This window comes from Zalophus californianus, chromosome 3 (genome assembly GCF_009762305.2).
Source record: "Zalophus californianus isolate mZalCal1 chromosome 3, mZalCal1.pri.v2, whole genome shotgun sequence".
Classification (NCBI taxonomy): domain Eukaryota; kingdom Metazoa; phylum Chordata; class Mammalia; order Carnivora; family Otariidae; genus Zalophus; species Zalophus californianus.
Window position 1 is genome coordinate 40,035,775 of NC_045597.1, and position 24,576 is coordinate 40,060,350.

The 24,576-nt window shown below is 35.6% G+C and overlaps 1 pseudogene; it reads left to right on the forward strand.

The window, feature by feature from the left end:
• Window positions 1-1,165: 1,165 nt before the first annotated feature.
• Window positions 1,166-2,336, forward strand: LOC113920470 (annotated as a pseudogene).
• Window positions 2,337-24,576: the final 22,240 nt, after the last annotated feature.

Here is a 24,576-nt window from a genome sequence, read left to right on the forward strand (position 1 = left end):
AGTACACTAAGAACATCAGCTGTAGAAGTTAGACAGAATTATTAATGATTATGTGTTCTGCTATAAAATGACTCATGACCCTCCAAATTTTATCATTCCTCCCTTTGGTTACAAGTTTACTTTGTCTTGTTCTCCATTGCGTGCAGATATTTGACTTGTTATATAGCTCCTGTTTACTCCTAACTATTCTTTCCTCATAACTCCAGCATGAATCTTGCTCTTCCTTACCTGACAAAGTATTTTAGGGTTTCCTTGAGCGGGTCTTTCTAGATTTATCTTCTGCTAAAAGCTACTTTATTGCCCCTACGTTTTCCAGTTCGAATTCCTTAAAGATAAAATATGATCACCTAGTTGATCTGTGTTTTCTGTTCAGTTGATTGACCAGGAAACCATGGATTTGGAACTCACCCATTGTTTTGTTTTCTGTGGCTTTGAGAGTGGGGTGGGGGGGGTCGAGTGATTAAAAATATGGCTGTTTTGACTTTTCTTTAGAAGTTACTAGTAAAAAAGCTCGAAATGATTGACTTGTTTCGCATACAGAAATAATTTCAGAACAATATAAAGAGTGCCAATGATAAGATCTTGTGAAACATAGAAGGGAAACACAAGGAGGTAATAAATGACAAACACTGGGAAGTCAGAGACATTTTCATACAGACAATATACTTGAGTTAGGGTTGAGTAGCCATTTTCCAGGTCCTTAAGTAGGCAGAAGAGCTTTTCAAAATGAGAGAGTATATGCCACGGCACAGAGATAGAAAACTCTTATATATTTGGGAAACCATAAATAGTTTTGTCTGGTGGAGGAGGTAAAGGTTGGAAATTTGTCAGCAATCATTTGCAGTAATAGTTAAGGGCCAGGTAATGGAGTTCTTCTACATCAATGAAATGATTGTGGATTTAATCCAATGAGTGATATAGGAACATAGAAATATTTTAAGTGGATATGTGTTATAATTCGATATGCATTTTCAAAAGAGCATTCTGGGAATACATGAGACGGGATTGAAGATGGGCTAGACAGGTGATCAATTAGGTATCATTTGCAATGGTGCTCTGAAAAGAACAAGAGAATGGGATGGCGGTGATGGTTGGAATGAAGATGTAAGGATAAATGCAAAAGCTCTAACGAAGAATCAGTGGTCCCTTTCTCTGTGAAATCACCATGGTGGTCGGAATCTTGTACGCATCTCCCGAAAACTGGAAGGACTTTAAGGCCCTCATTGCAGCTCAGGACAGTGGGGTTCAGGTTGGCATGTTGTCCGTAACACCCCACTTCCACTTTGTCCAAACCAACGACACCCCTAAATTTCTCCATAAATTTCCAGCAGGTTTCCAGCACTTCAGGGTGACCTTGGATCCTGTGTATTTGAGAGTAACGTCACTGCCTACCATGTGAGCAACCAGGAGCCACAAGGATGTACTCTAGAAACAGCAGGTGGCTCATTGGGTGAACTTTGTTGACAGCAACATAGTGCCATCAGCCAGTACCTGCCCACCTTGGACATCATGCACCACAACAAGCAGACTACAGAGCATGGGAATGAGGAGGTAGGGTAACTCTTGGGGCTGCTGGATACTCACTTGTAAACGAGGACTTTTTTGATGAAGAACACATGACACTGGCTAACATCACAGTTGTCTGAACCCTGCTGTGGCTCCATCAACAAGTCCTGGGCCTTTCTCCCAGCCAGACTCTCTCAGCCCCACTATCAACCACTGGTTCCTATATGCATTGACCAGTCCCACTTTCAGGCTGTTTGAGGGAAAGGTGAAACATCTGTGAGAAGATAGCCCAGTTTGATGTTAAAATGTTTGCTGACACACAGCTTAAAAAGGATACCTCACAGAAAGAGAAGAGTTCGCTAGAGGAAAAGCAGAATCCCCAGCCTGAGTGGAAAGAGGAGAAAAGAGCACTCCCTCCACTCCTGAGGAGATGGATGAAGATGACAGAGGTACTGGCTGCTAAGCTGAAGTCCAAGGACTCCTTTGCTCACCTGCCCAAGATGACCTTTGTGTTGAATGACGTTAAGGACACCCTTTCTGTGGTGCTGCTGTATTTTGATAAGGATGGCTGCTCCCTATGATACTCCAAGTACTGCTTCTCTGAAGAGCTCACCCAGGACTTCACGAGTTGCAACCTCATCAATGGAATGTTCCAGTGACTGGACAAGTTAAGGAAGAATGCCTTTGTAAGTGTTTCCTCTTTGGAACTAAGAGTAGCCACTCCATTTTGGGACTCTAAGTCTTCTGAGGCTGGCTGTAAACTGGATCCTGGAAACAACGAAACCCAGAGAGTGGTTTGAGAGCACTTTCCTTGGGAAGGAAGCTTGTGAGTAAAGTCTCCAATCAGAGCAGTATCTTCAAGTGAATATCTCTTGCCATTTGCCCAGCTGCCTGCACCTAAGCTTTAGCGAGATGGGGGTTAGTAAAGAAACTGAACATTGGAAGAAAAAAAACCAATGGGTGTCAGTGATAGTTCTTGATTTTAAAACTAATGATCAAACATTAACAATGTGAATATTATTGTTAGATTATCATATTCAAATCATTATTACATTTTTATTTTGGTTATGGGATTTTTATTAAGAATGACTGCTGAAATTTTATGAATGATGTCTAAAAGCACCAGGAACTTTTCACAGAAGAGAGGATGATTGAAGGCTGAGAGATTATTTATAAGATTATCATTTATTAAACTGGGGGTAAGAGGTAGTGGGGGAGGGCATTCCAACATCAAAGACTGAAAAAAAAATTCTTCTGCTTCTATAAAGCTGGAATCCATCCCTTCCGTTTCTGAAGAACTAAAGTCACCTTCAGTCAGGGAGCTATAGAATTTATCATAAATTCTTGGTAACTTCCTGGATATATAAAGGGTAATGTTACATGCAGACATTTAATTCATTTGCTCATTCATAAAATACTTATTGACAAACTGTTCCCTCCACCTCTACACATAAATGTTAGTGAGAGCGATAAGAAGTAAAATATATATTGTTTGTCAGATACTGATAACTACAATGAATTAAAATAAGACAGAAGTCCCACCCAGAGTACTGGAGTCTCTCAGATCCCCTTGCCTTCTGCCCATGCCAATGTGAAGGTCCAGGAAGAGGGCAGTTACTTCATACCTGGAAGGCAGAAGGAGCTGGAATTTTCATCAGCTCCTGTCCCTCCTGTTCTTATATCTTATACTATTAGCCTAGTGTAATTGCTCTTAAGGTTTGTTGCATATGTATTGAATACAAAGTTTATTAAAAATGCAATCTCCTTGGCCTCTACAATTTATATTCTGATGGGATAGAGATATGGCGCCATTCAGGAATACGCATTTTTAACAACACCCCAGACAATTCTTATTCAAGAGGTCTGCAGTACACAATTTCACAAATGCCAGTAAAGTTATCCTCATTTCTAAAATAGTAAATTAGTATGAAGTCAAGTGATTGGCCTGAAATGAGCTTGTAGAACAGGTATCAGATGCAAACTTTGAATTTAACTGCCTGGTGGGATAAAATGCCCTTGAAAGCCAACCAGACTTCTAGTGTTTCATAGAACTGACTGGGTGTGGCAAGACATCCTTGTCAAACATCTGCCATGTTGGAGCGTATCCTCAATTTAACTCCCTGAAAGTTACTTCTAGTGGGCATGCCTACTTAGGAATCATAACTCCTGTGGTAACCAACCTACATTAGAGAGGATTTCTTTGATTTATTTAATTTAGGTGTAGAAAACTATTTTCCACTTCAGGGGTCAGAAACAGTCCAAAAATATACAATACCCTTGTTTTTATCTTTAAAGATTTATTTATTTGAGAGATAGAGAGAGAGAAAGAGAAAATGAGCAGGGGTCAGGGGCAGATGGAGAGGGAGAGAGAGACTCTTAAGCAGACTCTATGTTGAGCACGGAGCCCTACCTGGGGCTCGATCTCATGACCCTGAGATCATGACCTGAGCTGAAATCATGAGTCAACTTCTTAACCAACTGAGCCACCCAGGGGACTCACCTTGTTTTTAACTTTAAATATAAGTCTAATTGAATTTCAGAAGTTTTTAGTTTATGTGTTTAGAAATTTGCAAATTAAGGCCAAAAGCATAATTATCATAACCTCAACAATGCACAATGTCAACTTAATTTTGTGGTCTTCTTATGTTTCCTTTAAATGTATGAATTTGCTTTCATGTTATGAAGCAAGTGTTTACTCTGAAGTAGTACCTAATGCAACTGTTCAACCATATTCTTCCTGTCTTTAAGGTGATTAAGCTACACATGTAAAATATTTATATTTGGGATATTAAGAACTTGTTTCTTCCTTATGGCAAGAAACTTGTTAGTATTTTTATTCTCAATATGGAAAGGAGTTGTAATTTTTATGTTTTAATAATATTTGGATAACTAAAAGCCATATGTGTGTAGTATAACTTAGCAATTTATTACGAATGAAAAAGCATCTGGGTAGCTTCAGCAATAATTTCTATTATGAACATACTTTTTTATGCCTTCAAGCTTTTATTTCAAATGTGTGTTGGGAATGTATATGGTATTGTTATGGATCAAAGAATTTACTGTATCAGAAATGTTTATAGGCTTTTTTTCCTCCTAATTAATCTCAGAAAGTTCACTAATTCTATATCTTCTTTGACTTTCTATTTGCAAGTTGGAAGCCCTGATAATAAGCCTAGATTAATTAGAGTAATGGGCTAAGACAGAGTTGCTATAACATCTGGTAGGATTTGGACTTTGCTTCTGGGAAGTACAGTGCACATAAACACTAACAGCCAAGTGTCATATGTATCCAGCAATTATCAAATTTACTGTATTCCGATACTTCCTAGATTGCCAGTGAGTTTCTTTTTTTTTTTTTAAAGATTTTTTATTTATTTATTTGAGAGACAGAGAATGAGAGATAGAGAACATGAGAGGGAAGAGGGTCAAAGAGAGAAGCAGACTCCCTGCTGAGCAGGGAGCCTGACGTGCAACTCGATCCCAGGACTCCAGGATCATGACCTGAGCTGAAGGCAGTCGCTTAACCAACTGAGCCACCCAGGCACTTTGCCAGTGAGTTTCTAAAGGAGATTGTTCCACGCCAAAATTATATATCAAAGGACATTTCATTTTTTTTATAGGAGGAAATTTGAGGTAAAGACAATAATTTGGGGTAGTCCTCTGAACTAATTCTTAAGTGATTAGAAGTTTTACATGAATTTGAGAATAATTTAAGTCTTTAGCTTAACTGATTTAATTAATTGATCGAAGTCAGCAATACATTTTGTAGAACTTGGTAACGCGAAGAAAATAGATTACAGAAATTCAACAAAGACATATAGACATAAAATGGAGCTAGCAAGGAGGTTATCATAAAAATAAGAACCATAAATTTTGTGTCTTTGCCAGGCAGTGAACATGAAAAGGGAAGTCTAGTTATTTATACAATCTACAGAATTCATAAGGTAAATAATAAACAGTTGTTTAGAAAACACACAGATATTTCTGATTATTTAAAGATATATAGAAAGTGATACAATAAAGTGAATGTTCTTAACAGAGTGTATTCTGTTCACATAATTCATAAATGCATAATAAAATATAATATAGAATGCAGTATAAAAAATAACAAAATGTTGGTGTAGGGTATTGAATAATATCCCAAAGCCCATTGCCAAATTTAATGGTATTGTTTATTAGAGCATCCTTCAGTACAAGGCCTGGCTTGATAATTTACCTGTATTCTTCTTCTTACAGATTTTAGTCTTAGAATTTAAACTCTGAGATCTGGGATGACAACCAAAGGATGTGAGTATGATTCTATTCTATGAAGTTTTATAGCAGGCAAAATGAATCAATAGTGATTTAAATCAGAACCATGGTTGCCTAGGGGAAGGTTTGGGGGAAGATTGTCTGCGAAAGGGCATGAAGAAACTTTTCGGGTGATAGAAATACAGTGCTTGGGCTGGTCGGTACATAGAGCTATGTATTTGTCCAAATTCATCAAATCATACATTAAAAATGGGTGCATGTATAAATTAAAGTCCAATAAAATTATTTAAAAACAAAATTTAATGTAAATTAATTTAATTTGTACTTTAATTATTTTCTTCTGTGACACACTTTTTCCATGTCAAACTGTATTTTATTATATCATTTTTTTTTTATGCTCTTCATGTTTAGAGGCCAGAGGCTGTGTTTATCTTGTTCACCATCATATTCCTAGTGAGTGAGCCATCATTCATATTCAAAAATATTTTTAGAATGTAAATAGATGATAAAATGCTCAGAATTCTATTTTCATTGATAAGCTTGAAATATGTGAACTGCCAAAAATTTATTTAGAAATTAGTTGTCCTATAGAAATCCTATTAGAAATCCAGTTGTCCTACAACTTAACTTCGAAGGTCTCTGATTTCCAGAGGAGTGAAATATTTACAGTATTGTGACTACACTGTTGTATGTATATCTACTATGCTTAAATGTGTATGTTAGTGTATGTCATATTATTAGCTGAATGAAAAAGGTAGGCTTTATGACACTAATTTTATATGCATTAAAACTAGCTGGACTATATCAACAATACTGTCAAAATTGCAAATAATTATATTGGTAGCTTCTAAAATATTTTTTGTCACAACTTTGTGTATTATGTAACTTTTCTCTCAGTTTTTATTTGATAATGAAATGCGACTAATTTATGGCTGAACTCAATGGTAATTTACAGACTCCCATGCCCTCCACTTTTTCACCATGTAGGGAACTGTGACACATTTCCGAGGTGACAGGAAGTGCTATATTTCTAGGCTCTCCAGGTATCTACCTTAGACCACAGAGCTGCTCTGTCACAAGAGTTACTTCAAAATGAAGGCTTCGTTTAAGAGAGACAGAATGAATGTCACAGACTTGGCATTCTGGAGCATTTTAACCTGTCCAACCTTCAGTTTCCTGACTTTTAAAATAGGGAAATTGAGATAAACATTCTTAAAGATCTCCTTCAAATCTAAGTCTATAATTCAGTGGTCATCATAGGATTCTAAGACTCTTTTTTTTAAAGAACTCAACCTGAAAATAAGAATAAGATATGAAATACGAAGAATGAGATTATCTTTTAGAATTTAGGATGACATAGTAATGACTTATAGATTAACACTTATTTTCTCATTTTATGTCTCAAAAACTGTGTCTCCACCAAATGCATAAATCATGCCTTAAAAGAAGGCCCATTAAAATAATTTTTTCTCAACCTAACAGACTAAATACTATAAAGAATTATGAGTGCTTTTCAATCTTACAAACCCTTTAATTCATATTATTCTTAAAATCCAGCACGGTATCTGCAATTCAGCAATTTCTCAATAGTTATTCATTATTATTATAGGAGATGACATAATTAAGAAAAAAATTATCAATGCCATTTATGCTATTAGATCATAGTTACTTCGTTTAGGAACAATTTATAAGCATTTAACATTAAAAACAAGAAACAAAAAGCTTGTATATTTTAATAGGCTTTATTACTTCAATCCCAAATCTCTCCCTCCTGTTTTTTTGTAAGGCTTTCAATATTAATAGCTTGAACACACACAGATTCTTAGCAGATGGATATCCTGTGCAGTATTAAGTACCTCACTAATTATTCAAGAATTTGTAGGTCTAGTTACAGAATCAAAAATGTCATTAATCATTAATACTGCTTGCTTAAATGCATTAGAATAAGCATTTACTTCTCACAACAGAAACACCAAATGTATAGATCACAGGTGTTTAAAAATTGCTTTCTCCCCCATTTCACCAACTGAAAAGTTGGTTCAGGTTCAGTCCTCAAAACCATTTTCCATCAGAGGAATATGGCCTTCATTCTGTCTTTTAAATGAATCCATTTAAATGGGTATTTAAATAATTTTCTAACTTTTTATAAATACTTTATTTGGAAATTCTGTCCAAGCAAAATGTCTTTAAACTGTAAATATGTTTTAAAAAGTAGACTTGTTGGGGAACCTGGATGGCTCAGTCAGTTAAGTGACCTACTCTTTTAAAGATTTTATTTATTTGACAGAGAGAGAGAGACAGCCACAGAGGGAACACAAGCAGGGGGAGCAGGAGAGGGAGAAGCAGGCTTCCTGCAGAGCAGGACCCTGTATCATGACCTGAGCCAAAGGCAGACCCTTAACGACTGAGCCACCCAGGGACCCTGCAACCCACTCTTGATTTCATCTCAGGTCATGATCTCCAGCCCTGCATCAGGGTCCATGCTGGACATGGAGGCTGCTTAAGATGATCTCTCTCCACTCTCTTTCCCCTGCCCCCCCCAAAATAAATAAATAAAAATAAAAAGTAGACTTGTTAAATTTCATGGCATTTTGTAAATCAGTAAACATTTTTAAGTAGAATAAAAAGTTCAGAAATTTCAAGGCTATGATCTGGGAACTAAAGTGAAGTGAAAACTGACATAGAGATAAGATATTAGATAAAAGAAAAATTGACATAATTCAGGCCAAGTGTCTCAATTTATAGATGAGGAAACTGAGACCAAGTGACAATGTGACTAGTTCAAGTTCACATGTGTAATTAGAATAGAAGCTAATACTAGAAATAAAATTCCAGACTCCTCAGTAGCGCTCTGCTAAAGCATTACACTGTTATATAATCTGTGTAATGTAACTTCAAACCAACTCTGCTTGAATTGTGTAATTATCTAAAATTGCTTATGGAAACACAACCTTAGGGTAAATTGTTTTGCCCTTTTCTAGATGAATAATCCATGCTTCTTAAATGTGAAGCCAGACACAGTGAAAGCACAGGATTCCTTGTAGCTATGAGGAAGGATTTTGTATAGTTTATACAAAGTTCATTTTTTTAAGAGATTTTATTTATTTATTTGAGAGAGAGAGAGAAGGGGGGCGAGCAGAGGGAGAGTGATAAGCAGACTCTGCACTGAGCAAGGAGTTTGAGGCAGGGCTTGATCCCAGGACTATGAGATCATGACCTAAGATCACGACCTGAGCTAAAACCAAGAGTTAGAAACTTAACTGACTGCAGCACCGAGGCATCCCAAAACTTCAATTTAATAATTTTATTTTTATTTGCATGGCAATAGGAAAATACAACAAAATAATTTTGGAAATATCTGCTAAAATGTGTTATTTGAAAAGCATTTTCTCATTTGGTCAATGATAAGAATAACAGCCTATTTGTGATTTACAAACCTTTGATCAATTTAATTTCCTGGAAAATCATGAGACTGAGTATGATTCTAAGAAAAACTAATTAATGAGGTGATTATTTTCCCCAGTATCTTTTCTCTGTATATTCTGACCTATTCATACTGCTGTTAGGTTTCTTAATGGTATTCTTCTTGTTACTAACTAACTAACTAATGCTAACTAATGGGTTAGTAATAATACATCTCCCTCATGTATTAAAGATCCTGAGATATATCACTGGCCTATTACTGACTATCTATAGCATAAGTCAATAAGTGAGTGTTGAGAAATGAAGCAAGCTCTTTCGAAGTTCTCGTATTATTATAAACTTTTGGTAAGGTGAAATAAATACAAATGGACAAAACTTACAAACATATACAGCAGCCCCCGTCCTTATCTGTAGCTTCACTTTCAGTGGTTTCAGTTGGCCGTAGTCCAATGAGGTAGAGAAACAGATGATCCTCCTTCTGTATCATCAGAAGGTCAATAGCAACCTAACGCTGCCTTATGGCACCCGCATCCTTCCTCTCCCTGCATCTCATCATATGGGCCCTTAATCATCTCACATCATCGCAAGAAGGGCGAGTGCAGAATGATGAGCTATTCTGAGTGAGAGAGAGAGAATGCATTCACATAACTTTTATGGCAGTATATTGTTATAACTGTTATATTTTATTAGTAGTTATTGTTGTTAATCTCTTACTGTGCCTAATTTATAAATTAAGCTTTATCAGGAGCGCCTGGGTGGTGGAGTCAGTCAAGCATCTGACTTGTGGTTTCAGCTCAGGTTCTGATCTCAGTGTTGTGAGATGGGGTCCCGGGTTGGGCTCATGCTCAAAAAGGAGTCTGCTTGAGATTCTCTCTCCCTCTGCCCCTCTCGCTTATGCGCACTCTCTCTCTCAAATAAATAAAGAAATCTTAAAAAAAATCTTCATCATGTGTTTGTACATATAGAAAAAAAACAGTATATGCAGGGTTTGGTACTATCAGTAGTTTAAGGTGACCACCAGGGGTCATGTAATATCTCTCCCTCTGTTCCGTAAGGAGGATTAATGTAGATAGATACACAGATAGAGAGATGATAGATTTTTAAAACCATATAACTCAGAAACTGTAAGAAGAAAGAAAATATAATTTGATAGAATATTAGTAACATATAAACTATAGACAGGGTTTAGAAAGATTTGTGTGAAATTCTTTTGCAAAGAAGATGAATCTGATTTCCAAAAAAAAAAAAAAAAAAGAAAGAAGATAAGGAGAAATTCAGGGAAGGCCCAAGGTATTGTACAGTGTCTTTTCTGGAAGCACATAATATATGGGAATTATCTCAAGATAAGGCTGATTTCAGCTAATGAAAAATGCTTAAAAATGGAAAATAAGGAACTAATGTTAAATTCTGTTTGAAAGGGAACAATCGGGATGTCTGGGTGGCTCAGTCCGTTAGACGTCTGCCTTCAGCTCAGGTCATGATCTCAGGGTCCTGGGATCGAGCCCTGCATGGGGCTCCCTGCTCAGCGGGGAGTCGGCTTGTCCCTCTCCCTTTGTGCCACCACTCATACTTTCTCTCGCTCTCAAATAAATAAAATCTTTTAAAAAAAAAAAAAGGACCAATTAGAAAAAAAAACATATTGAAATGTTCAAAAATCTTGAATTACTCAAACATTTGGAACGTCATCAGATATTAAAGTACTTCATAAATTTCTCAACAGAGTGTTCACTTAGTAACACAAAAACAGTCACTTACGTTGCTTTGAATCCTTCTTATACCTGTTGTGATGTAGTTGTGTTTTAGGATGGAAATTAAAAAAGTATTCCCTCAATGAGTTCTTATTACTTATTTCCTGTAGATTACTGGTTGGACAAGTCATTGAGTCAGTGGAAAGATACTATGTCTTTTATTTCTGGAATTCTCACCGTGCCTTCACAAAATACTGAAGACGAATTCTTTGACTAATTAAAAATCCTGTGGGTCTTTCAAGCATTTACCAGCCCCATAAACCTAGTTACTATTTCATTACTAATAGTGAGTAAGTAGCATAGATTCAGATTTCTGTCCCTCCTGCTATCAGAAATTATTCCATTGCCATGTTTTCTCTCTTTTTTAAACGTGGTTGGGCCCTGAAGTAGTCTGCAAAATAGAAATGCTCAGCTAATGAGTTCAAAACATTTAAGCTAGCTCTAGTTTACATTTGCTTGGGAATCAGAAATCATGTTTCCCAAGTACCAATGTTTCATAATGCAATAAAAAAAAAAACTTTTCATTATTTGGATTGAACATATTTTTCACTTATGATTTGACAGACTATTAAAATAAATACATTTCCAGGTTTATGTTTAGCTTTTGCTGCATGCTTTAGTATAATATAAAATGGCAGGGTTGCTGAATTCTAATTGTATGCTTGGAATTTGGGAATAACCCACCACAGTGGTGGGATGAATAGCTAAAAATCATGTCCACTGGATAAGGAGATCCTCCGAGTTTTTGCTAAACACAGTATGAGATGGTCCGACTTGCTGAGTTTTTGTCTACTGGGGCTGGCTAATTGGCACTGCTGGTTACCTTAAGAACCATTATCTGTCAATTCCGAGGTCTCCAGGTCACGGGCAATAGTGTTCATTGTACATGGTAGTTACCAAACTTGTAAGTAAAATCCAGTAGTCTAGAGAGTTTCTCTAAATTAAAAGACACATAAACTCACAGTCAGAGGAAATGAATGCCATGGCTTTTCTTGATTTATTTTGAGTTGGGAAAGAAGAAAAGATTTGCTTACATAGCAAACCCCTCTGGAAACTTTCCTTTTATGTGCTCCAGAGAGTTAACAGTACACTTACATTCTGGAAAGAAGTAATGTTACTCAAACTTTTAAAACACCTGTATCTGTGATTCTTCGGAGAAGATAATGGAAAGAGGCTTTATTTTGCAATCAATATTGTTGTTAAAGGACATTTATGGCTTCATGGAACTCACTTAAAAGAGCCCCTCAGAAAAAGTAACTGAACAAGAGCTGATACCTGACTCTTTCTTTTCTCTTAATTTAAGACAGGAACATCAAAGTCACAAGCCCTCCAGAAGTAGCAAAAGTCAAGTGCTGCCATTAGACTACAAAGCAGCCTCTGTAAATTATTAACTTTCCAACTGCAGCATCAAGTTAGCTTCTACATAAAATCATAAATATTTATCAGTCAAAGAATGATTTAAAATATATAAAAATATTTTAAAATATTATTTTAAGGGGCTGCAAAGCATCTTGAGTCCTTTCTAATTTAGAATCTTTACCATTAGAAACATTAGTTACAGGTAACTGGGGGCACCTATCACATCGCTGGAGTAATTTTCAGCTTTATTCATGGTTTAAATTGTCAAAATCGAGAAAGCATTCATACTCAGGAGTGGTGAAAATTCCATCCTCAAAGATTTCCAACTACCAAGTCATAAGGATACGTAGCTGAGGTGGTGACATGAACACGTGTGGTGACGTGAAATTTTTTCCAGACGTCCAGAGGGGAAGGAATTTTTATTAGTCTCCTACTCCTGCAAATGCTTCTGAGTCCCTAAGGATTCTACTTATGTCTTCAACCTGTTTTGTAGCATTAGACGTAATCTAATAGCAGCCTTCCTTTTATATGGCATGAAATGCCCCGACTGGGAAGAATAAAGAGTTCCTCATTAAATGCAGCATTTGATTCTCTTCTTCCCAGACTCACTCTCCTCTTTACTCCATTAGCATTGGATTTAGGTGGTGGCAGAGAATTACTTTATCTTCAGGGACATTACACTTTTGTGTGATTTTCAAGAGCGTGGTCCCGTGAGTGAGCATTGCTAAGCAGCACCCCCTTCTGTTAAGACTTCTTATGTCTCTTTTCGTTTTTCATGACAAATCTCTGAAGAATCCAAGAGACCCCTAAAGGGTTATTACGTATTTTCCTGTTGCATTTCTTGCTCCTTTTCTTTTTTCATGACAAATTTCCGAAGAATCCAAGAGACCTATAAGGAGTTATTATGTATTTTCCTGTTGCATTTCTTGCTCTTTTCTGGATTTGAAAGTGAATATTGACTTCATAAGTTCAATATTACTTGACTTTGGTTGACAGGTGAGGTGAAACACATAGGACTTTGGGAGTGAAAGGTTATATATGAGAATTAAATATGCTTTCTCTGAGCTTCAGCATTCTTTGTACTGTATAACTGGATCCTTCTAAGACTGGGATTGTCAACTTCATGTTTCTATGCACTAAGTAAAATTTAGATATTTATTTTACGAAATTAAATATTTATATTTCAAGAGATACTTTTTACAATTTCAACTAGGAAAATTTGAAAATATTATCAATCTGACTTTCTTGTACAGATAAGGTGACGTTAGAGGAGTTGGAGAAGAGTTTGGTTAAAATAATCAAAATTCAGGAAAGACTGCTTCTATTTCTAATGACATTTGTTTATCAGTTGTGTGACTTTGGATAAATCAGTTATCCCCTGAGACTCACAGCTTTCATCTATAATATTAGACATAAGTCTTTGTATTATCTTACAGAGAAAATGAGTGGGAAAAAAGAGGATGCTGTATTAGTAATATAACAAAATAAACACTTTAAAAACTGTAGGGAAGGGTGCCTGGGTGGCTCAGTCATTAAGCGACTGCCTTTGGCTCAGGTCATGATCCCAGGGTCCTGGGATGGAGCCCGGCATCGGGCTCCCTGTTCCGCGGGAAGTCTGCTTCTCCCTCCCCCACTCCCCCTGCTTGCGTTCCCTCTCTTGCTGTGTCTCTCTCTGTCAAATAAATAAGTAAAATCTTTAAAAAAAAAAAAAACTGTAGGGAAGTGCAGATATAAGTGTTAATATGCTAGATGATATGAGCTCTGATATATGTTACATTATAAAATGCATTTATATTTTTAGAGTCATTTTACAGTTTGAAATGAAGTTACCAGTTTCTTCATGGTCAGTACTGTATGACAGGATTAGAATAAATAATTTCTATGTGATTTGACAAAAGTGACACTTTGTGAATTCGACTGAATATGATAACATGAGAGTGCATGTTTCCTTCTTCCTCTCAGCTAAATTACCCTGAGGAACCACAATTGGAGAATGGATTGAACAAGCACATATTAGGTCACCTAAGAAGTGAAGACATGTGTATCGGTATCATTAAAGAGACATGTATCAAGTCTCACAAAAAGCAAAAGAAAACATTCCTTCTGTCGACTGCATTCAGCATGATAAATAGCTCCCTTGGCTTTCCAAATATCAAATGACTACATATGAGGAGATACAGTATCTTTGCAAGCTGTGGGGTGCTTGGGACTCAGCTGATTTTACCACCTTAAATAGGCAAATAAATATATAAACCTCAGCTTTGTGCATGTATATATGAACATAAAGGCACTCTGTTTTTATTTTTTAGATCCTTATTACTTTTGTATCAAGAAAAATTAAAGCGGGGCACCTGAGTGGCTCAGTCTTTAAGCGTCTGCCTTCGGTTCAGGTCATGGTCCCAGGGTCCTGGGATTGAGACCCACATGGAGCTCCCTGCTCAGCAGGAAGCCTGCTTCTCCCTCTCCTATTCCCCCTGCTTGTGTTCCTGCTCTCTCTATCTCTCTCTTTCTGTCAAATATATAAATAAAATCTTTAAAAAAAATTAAAGCCTGGGAGAGAGTTTTAAATCATGTAAATTTCTTCAAAGGCAAGGCATAAAAGAATCAGTCGGAGGTGCACATTTTTTGATAGCATAGTTGCCACCATCATTATTCCTAATTATTCTTGACATTCTGTCCATTATACCATGAGGCTCCTTGGAGGATAGAAATAATCAGCTGGAAGTGAGGACTAGTTCATTATCTATATTGTATAAAAAAAATTGTGGTATTATAGATGAAACATCAATTATGGAAATTGGTGATAAACCCTGACAGTAGAAATATATCTTGGAAATGACTCTTAGCCACAAGTTTAGAACTCTTGTACCATCTCTTCTTCTCAATTAACAAGTAAAATCTTATTTGCAACAAGCTATATATATGAGTAGTTTAAGTGAATTACATTATAGGAAATCATAAAATATAATAGTCTTTTAAACTTGCAAATACAATGGTTTTTAAAATTGATTATTATGCAAGTTAATTATATACATTGTTCCTGTCTACATTAAGAAGTGATTGTTATTTGGATTTTGTTTATATTAAACAAGAAAATTCTAGTTAATTTTGCAAACATGATTTTATAAGCATAGTTATAATTTTTATATGTTCTTAACCCAGAATTTGGACCATACTAGGGTTTTGGATCTGAATGTGGGTTGTTACAAAAGTCATTTGCATTGGAACTTTACCAAAGCACATTTAGGAAAAGGTTAACTTATGAAAATAATTAGCTTACCTATAATACTGAAAATGAAGTTGATGTTTCTACATAATCTTGTAACAATGGGTTGTAAAATGAAGGTTATCCTTGTTTTATGAGAAATTTTGTCTATATTTTGCAATTTTAAACATAGACATTTTGCATCCCTTGCTTACAAACCTCTGTCCATTCTTTTTTGAATTTGTAGATTATGTTAACTAAATGCAGCAAAATGCCTGTTTTTTTAATGAGAATTCTGTAAATGAAGGAAAATGTAAATCTTATTAACTGGAACAATCCCATCAACCTACTATTAGTACAGCTGGGAAAATAATAACAAGCCAAGTGTGGTCAGACTGCCAGGCCCCAGCCTGTTCTCTGGACCATCTAGATCAGTGTTGGCATCTCAACCAGATGAAATTCGGCTAACCCAGGGAGCACATAGGCATTGGCGGTATTTGGGATTGTCTTAGTGACTAGGTGGGAGAACTACGGGATTTAGTGGAGAGCAATGGCACTAACGTACAGGGCAGACTGTACAATGATAATTTGCCCCATCCTAAATTTACCCCAGGGCTAGTGTGTTCTCAAAATGAGTTGATATACAGAGAAAATTCTGGAATTTTAATTTCTATTCACTTGGATTTAAAAATAAAAACAAGCTTTACTATATCGATATACAGATTAATATAATTACATGTGAATGATTCATAAAGTAAGCAAATACATATATGCTTCCATGGATCCTCAAATTTACCGATAGCGGTTTGCAATAAAATAAAATAATGCAGTGAAACAATGGTTGAAGATCCTTGCTTTAGAAAAGCAAATATCTATTAAGTTATACCTGATAATGAGCACAGCCTCAGGATTATCAATAGAGCTTAGTGATGGTTTATCAGGACAATTCTTTGATTAGCTTCTGGATGAAGGAATAGTAAAGGGGTTTTGCTGTTGTTTTTACAATTTTTTTTTTCCTTTTCCTAGTGCCAAAATTCCTTTTGCTTGACTTGTTTAGGAGAGTTCGTTCCATCAGTGAAGTTTCACTCAGAGAACCAGAGAGCATATATGGGTATGTATAAATACAGACCCACAAACAGAAACAGGACATATTAAGAGATTCCATCTCAGGCAATTGTGCCATTTGGCTAAGCAGTCTCTGGAAAGTTGTCTACACATCTGATGTTGGAGTTTAAAGTCTGCAGAGCAGGCTGACACGTGACAAAGCTACTTTACTAGTCATTTGGAAGATGAACTGTGTCTCCCCGTCTGAGGCTTAAATGATGTATACCATCTTCTCATAAAATAGGATAGATTCTGAATAGGACTGGGTTGCAGAATTTCTGATAGGCCAACATCAAGGCAATGTAAATATGATTGGCATTGTAAGTGGTTATATAACCCTGAGACAAATATATTTTTCAATTCTCACATATATAATTAATATCTATAGAATTGCTTCCTTAGGGAGTAAATTAATTTAATGCAACATGTTATTTAGACCCACTTAAAATTTAGTGGCTAGAGTAATATGTAGAATACTTAAGCAATAGAACATGGCAAACAATGCAGTAGTTGGGACTAATTTACTTCTTTGGTGCTTCCAATATGCATTAGAAGGACATTAATCAGCTTTATTTTATGGCTTGCTATGCCTTGTTGCAATTATAACATGATTTGCTATTATTAATATTTAAGAAATATTAATAATAATGTTTGTATTCTCATTGGTAAAAACATACTAACACCTTAAAATGTTCAGTTAAATACATTATTAGATATTTGCATACATTTATCTATGGTAGAGAGCTCTATTGTCAGTTACACAATTCAAGAATTTTAATTGGTAGTGTGTATTCCATGCAGTCAAGGCAAAAACCCAAACATGAAATAATAAAAGTGGTAGGATTTAAAGCTGAAATACAACACACAGAGACACACACACACATTCATGTTCATATATAATTTTTTATTCTAGATTTTGTTTATGACTATAAAGAGCACCCTCAAACTGACTTCTCTGACAGAATTGATCAGACTGCTACATAATTGTTCACTTATTTGTACCTATCCCCACCAAACTCAGGTTATAATAAGCAAGGGCACTTTGTATAGTATGAATGTTTGGTGTAAAAATCTTTGGGGAAAATGTAGCACAATGTTAAAAAGAAAAAAAAAACCCACATAAAACTTCTAGTATCTTCCCTAAACTTAACTATACAGGTTATCAAGCCCTTCATTTTTAGAAAAGGGGACCTAAGTGAGATAACCTAAAGGTAACTTCCTTCCTCACTCTTTGTGAACTATGATTCTGGTTCAGCTCTAACTTTCCTTCTCCTTTTTATTAATTGACTATAGAAGAGACACATAAAAATGAAGTTCATATTTTAAAGAGGAGAAGAAAGAAGCATGGACAATGTGATAGCTTTGCCCAGTTTAAGAATTCTGTGCATCTGCAGTGATCCTATTACAAGATCCCTAATTCTACCAATCTTCTCCAGAAGGCTTACTGGTCTCTTAAATGATTGTCACTTTTCTCCTATATTGCCATTTTAGACAAAAGCTTCTAAGTAAATCCCTCTTGTATTGTTGGATGAAGTAAAATCTGTAAGTGGAGAGAAAAACCAACTTTCTTCACATGCTTATGTAAGTACTGGAGTATGTTAAATTTTTTGGCTGAGAATGGTGCTGGTTCCCTCACCAAGACATTCAGTCATAGACTAAAGCCGTTTTCTACCGGTAAGATTGAAGCCTATTGACCCTCTCTTAGAGTTTGCTGGGCAGGACTCATCTCAGTATTTCCTCATAAACAGACTCTGAGAAGGAGATTAGCAAGCAGGAGGAATTTTAGGATGCAGTCTGGAGATTAACACTGGGAGAAGGGAAGGGAGAGAAGCAGGATTGGAGAGAGGATGGACTTGAGCTGTGACTCAGTCTCAATGACCTCAGTTGATCCATGGTGAGTTCTGAAGCTCGGATGGACCTTTATAGTTGTTCTGAATAGGAGTTATCTCTGCACAATGAGCCAGTCGTTGGCTCCAGGCAGTCCTGTGAAGACACCCATGCCTTTGAGGAGGTTGACGCCATTCAGGCAAGGCTGTTCGGAAGAGAACTGTCAGCGGAGAGATGTCTGCCAGCAACCTTCCCACCAGCTAGAGGAATATGTGCTGTCGTTAGTCCTAAAGGAGCAGGGAATTAGAAAATCTACTGCAAAACGTTGTTATCTGTGCGTCACGCATCTCCACAACTCCTGTAGAATATCTATTTTCATTCTCTTTATTTGGAATCTGAACAAACTGAGCTAATTGATCAAGACTGATGAATTTTGGGTTCTGTTTTTCAAATTAGTAAACAATGTTTAATCCATAAAAATATCAGATTAAGAGAATTAATAAATTTCAATGACAATAAAGAAAACAGAAGAACAAAAAGGAGTCCAAAATCAAATCAAATCAAATCAAATCAATTAGAATATTGAATAAATCATGAGAATATTATGTGATATTCAAGATAACTGATTTCAAGAAGGATTTTTTTTTCCTCCTTATTGCTTTTCACTAAAAATTGTAGGAAAATCTGATTTGACAGGGCCACATGCAGGAGTCCATTTTGACCAACACACTGCTGCTTGGCACACCTTAGAGGTACCAGGATTCATGCCAGAATGGACAGATTCCATTTTAACAGTCTAAAAACACTTGAAAATAATTAGACATAGTATTAAAATGAGACCAGGCATGTCACATTCTGAATTACAAGTTAACATTCCATTTTATCTCAATAAAATTTTAAATAAAGATGTTCTGCTCATATGAGATGGGAGAGAAGTGATTGTTGAAAGAAAAGTTAAAACTGAAATCCTTCTATAAAATATTGTTTAAATATTTGGAAAACAGCCTGCAAAAAAGAGTCAATAAAGGTTAAACCTAGCAGAAATACAATTGTGGTGGTATCTTTTTATAGTAAATGTTGCATTAAAATTAGTCTTTTTGTATCAAAGTCAGGTAGCCCTATCATAAAGTTTACCAAATCATAGCAAAATTAGTTCTTGTAGATACCTCCTCACAAAGCCATACATTTATTGAGGCCAGGAATAATGTCTTTATAAACGTGGGACAAAAATCATCTTCTAGAAATTGCTTGGTATTATTCAAATGTTCAAATGTTTTCTGGGAAGTAGTCCAAATGTTCAAATATTTCTGTTCAAATAATTTCTGGGAAGTAAAACAACCTTACCTTTTTTGAAACTTTATTCTTGTAAAAGTTGTTGTAGGATTATTTTTTCTCCCACTAGATCTTGAACTCCTTGAACACAGGGGTCAAGTAGGATTTGTCTAGGTAGCTGCACACCTAGCACAGGACTTCACACATTGTGGGTACTCGGCCGATGTCCATGCAACTAGTAATGAATTAATAACTACATTCAGTAATACCTGGAAAGAGAGGCAAGATTTCACATATTAGGAAAGAGGAGGACCTAATGCTTTTCAGCTCCTTTCCAAATAAGAATGCTTCAGAGCATACGGTCTCACAAGAACATATAACTAACCCTCCCAAGAACAAGACAATGCCAGTGTTAGGGATAGTCATGTAAAACCCATAGCAACTTTGAATCTTACCTGAAAGAACAAAAAAAAATTTTTTTCTATCTATGTAGCTTGAAGGCTGGAAATAATTTTAAAATCCTAAGAAAATAATTTATTCTTGCCCATGGGGAGGCCTTAGATTGCAGTTGCTCTAATAAGGACATAAACTTTGTCTTTAGTATTTTTTTAAGATAATTAAGATAAATTCAATTTTTACTCAAATAGTATAAACCACTTCAGACTAGGTTATATAGAGATAAAAGACAATGTTACACCATATCTTACAAGGGAAGTCTAGTTTAAGGAGAATGGAAAATAAAGCACAAGTAATAACAGAAGGGCAAATCAGGTTGAAAAGATATATTTTTGGATGACCAAGAAACCAATCAAGATATAGAATCTGTTCTTCACCTCAAATATTTCTCATTCTTCATTCAAGTCAATCTCTATGTTTCATAGGTGCACAGTGTTGTGATTTCTATAATGATTGAATTTTAACTCAATTTACTTCACTCTTATTGATTTAGAAACACTGAAACCATAATGTTGGTATAACTGAATTTCATATGCATTAGTGTAAACAAAAGGACATTTTAGGATATGGTAGTTTTCTTTTCTGTGTAGGAGTGTGTATGTGCAAAAAAACAACACTATGTAAATTTTATTTTATTTTTTAAAGATTTTATTTATTTAACAGAGAGAGAGAGAGAGCACAAGCAGGGGGAGCAGCAGGCAGAGGGAGATGCGGGACTCAATCCCAGGACCCTGGGATCATGACCTGAGCCTAAGGCAGATGCTTAACCAACTGAGCCACCCAGGTGCCCTACACTATGTAAATTTTAATTAAAGGATTAGGACAATTAACCAAAGTACTTCTAAACATCCTTTTATTCAAGGATTAGATTTAATTTTTCTTTCTTTTTTTTTTTTAAGATTTTATTTATTTGACAGAGAGAGACACAGCGAGAGAGGGAACACAAGCAGGGGGAGTGGGAGAGGGAGAAGCAGGCTCTTCACCGAGCAGGGAGCCCTATGCGGGGCTCGATCCCACGACCCCAGGATCATGACCTCAACCAAAGGCAGATGCTTAATGACTGAGCCACCCAGGCGCCCCTAGGTTTAATTTTTCAGTGGTTTATATATTCCATGGTTTTACACAGTAAATAAAAACTTTTTAGAAGCAAAATGGGAATTATTAATTGAAAGAAATATTTAATGATAGAATGGTTGATAAATTAGGACTACAGAGTGGTGAACTAGGCATAGAATAATACCAGAGTAAAAAATGAAATCTCTTTATATCACAACTACAGTGCGTTAATATATACAGTGCAGGGTGGGAAGGATGAAAGCGGTGGAAAGTTTCTTATGAAGAGTCATTTATTTTTGCGGTTAATAGAGGGTTGTTTTCAGATGTTTAGTTGGTTATGCCACTGGCTAAAGCATTTTATTAGCTCTTATATCAATCATGTAAGAGGTTGCTTTTTGTATTTGTTCAAAATGGCAAGTGCTGGAGTCAGAAGACTTCAGTTTTTATTTTGACGCTACCATTTGCCAAATGTGTAATCTCTCTTTGTTCAGTTTCCTTCTTTTAAAATGGGGATGATAATTGTACTCACTCAGAGGATTGTTTTGAACATTAAATGAGATAAATAATGGATGTAAAGCTATTAGCACAGTGCCTAGCACTAGACAAGTCCTCAATAAATGTCTGTTGCTCGGTTGCTGTTGTCAGTGCTTTGTTTGTTGCAGTCTCAGTGCTAAAGGGAGACTTTACATGGATGAATTTATCGTAATGCCTAATCAATGAAAAATTCATCCCTTCATTCAAAAAGCATTGTTGGGAGCATGCTGTGTATGAAGCACTGTGCTAATGGAGTGGCAGAATGGATGCTATATTGTCTCTTCTGGAGGAGTGCCTGGTCTACTGGGGGAAACAGGCATGTCAAGTGTTATTACAATATAATAAGATAAATGCTATAATAATAACATATACCAAATTCTGTATATCGCAACACAGTGGATGGTGGCCTTGACTTGTGAGAAAAGATACATATAGAAATTTTATTTGATTTATGTCTTAAAAGACAGTTAAGAGATTCCCAAACTTGGGGATAGGAAGGAGAAGCCAGGAGGAGGGTATTCTTTGGCACAGGATTTGGTATAGACATAAATAAAGAAATATAACAGGATCTGGTCTATCTAAACAATGGCAAGTGCCATATGGGGAAGTAGGTAGAAAATAAAGAGAGCTGGAGAAGTAATTTTAGATCCTATAGTGGAGGTTTTTCCCATTGTCTCCTGAAATTTATCCCATTGTCCCTTTATTGTTGTCAACACAATAAATCCAGTTATCTCTCCTTATATGCAGACTTCAGAGAACAATATTGTATAATTAATGAACACCTGATTAATTTAGAAGACTCTAGAACTTCTTTTACTCAAACAGAAGAATAGACACTGAATATAAAGGTATGAGAAATTTATCTAATATTTGACAGTCTTCAAATGGCTTCTCAAACTGATTAATTTTGGCACACTTATATATGAAAAATTTAATAACCATTTAAGGGCAACAAATGACATGTTGCAAGCAGCTGAGACTTTCACCAGTCTTTTCTAAAATCTATTTTCACCTGCATAATTAAGCAGTTACTGCATTAGAAAAACATTCATCTATGGCAAAAGTGATTTGTTCAATGTAGTTTTTTAATGTTTCCAAAAAGTTCTCAAGAGGGTCTACTGTTTGAAATAGAAATATCTTCCTCTTACAGCATCAAGACAAATGTAAGCCATTCTCTTATGGAATTTATTATAGTCTGTCATATATTATAGTCATTTGTTGTATTTGGGAGGGGCCCATGAAACTCTAAGCATCTATCACCATATGCACAAAACTCCTTAGGAACTAAGCAGCCAGAGATATTTCCTTGGGAACACTTTGGCATACTTTGTCTTATTTGATTCTGGAATACTAGTCATAGTTGATTTGACCAGAGAATATTGACATTTAACCCTAGTGATTAAACAGACTTGAGTATGGGCCTAGATTCTATATTTTAACAAGCTCTGGTGTAATGGTTCCAGAACCACTCTTTATGAAGTAAAGATTTAAAGGGGATAAGATTCAGCCAGTTCTACCTAAGGTTTATTTTGGAATATGGGGATGGGGTGAGAAATGTGGAAGGTATTAAATTATACAGCAATCCATTTCTACCCTTATGGAGAATAACTTATATAAATGAACAATGTCAGGGATGGGAGTATATAAATGTAACCCTTGCAAGCAGGGTGAGGGAGAAAAAGTCTGAGAGTCCCAAGCATAGAATGGAAATCTGAGTTCTTCTCTTAGTTTCACAATGCACTAGAAGGATAAGGCATCAATAAGCTTCCCCCACTCCAAAATAAAAAACACTAAACAAAAAAACTTCATGACTACTTACATTAGAAGAATCATATATGACATAATATTTTTAAAAATAAATTTCTATTTATCTAAGAATATCTAGTATTTTGCAGAGCCTTTTTCTTCAGCTTTTCATCAGCTTCTCTTCTGTATGGTAATTTAATTAACTACCAAATCCTCTAAAAAATTAATACATTTGAAGACCAAAGTGGCTGTCTATCTATAGCACTGTTTCTAAAAAGGGGATTCAAACTGAAAAGGAGAACAGATATTTAAGTAACATTTAACAATTGTACAGACATATTTATTTGAAATTCTAAATTTACAAATTAATTTACCAATTCAATTTCAAGTGTTACCAGATTACATGTTTATTTTTCATGTAACAAGATGATGGTGAGAAATGCATAAAAAGCAGATAAGCAATGCAGTGATTAGCATTGTGGGAAACCAATCATAATACAGACCCAAATAGCTATCTTGGATTTGTTAGTAATAACGTGTTCTATGTTGGACCAGAATGATTGGTAAAAGTATTATATAGCTAGGACCTTAAAAATATCTTCATAACCTATACATGTATATACTTTGGAAAATTTTGTTCCATATATATCATAAAATGTAGATTAAAAAATTTACATATTGGTTTCTTAGTTACTTGTGAACCTATTTCAATTTTTTTCCCTCCTATATGAACAAAATGCTTGAGATGTAAATAGCTCATTAGGTGTATGTTAATAATATGTGGACCCTCTTCCCTCTAATGGCAGAAGGATGAGCCTTGCTGAATCTCTTCATACCCAAAGGAAGGAAAAAAAAAACAATTTCAATGTACTGTACTTCCTTAGTAGATGCTGATATTTGGAAAGAGCATCAGAACTATTTTTTATAACTACAGAAACATATTGATTCACCATTTACGTAGTTCTCCTACTTTAGTTCATTATAAGCTTAAAAGTAAAATCATCTGGTTTCAGAGTTTGGAAAAGCTTCATAGGTGAATTAGTAATACATGTACATTAAATTCATGAAAAGTTCAAGCTGGTCTCGAGA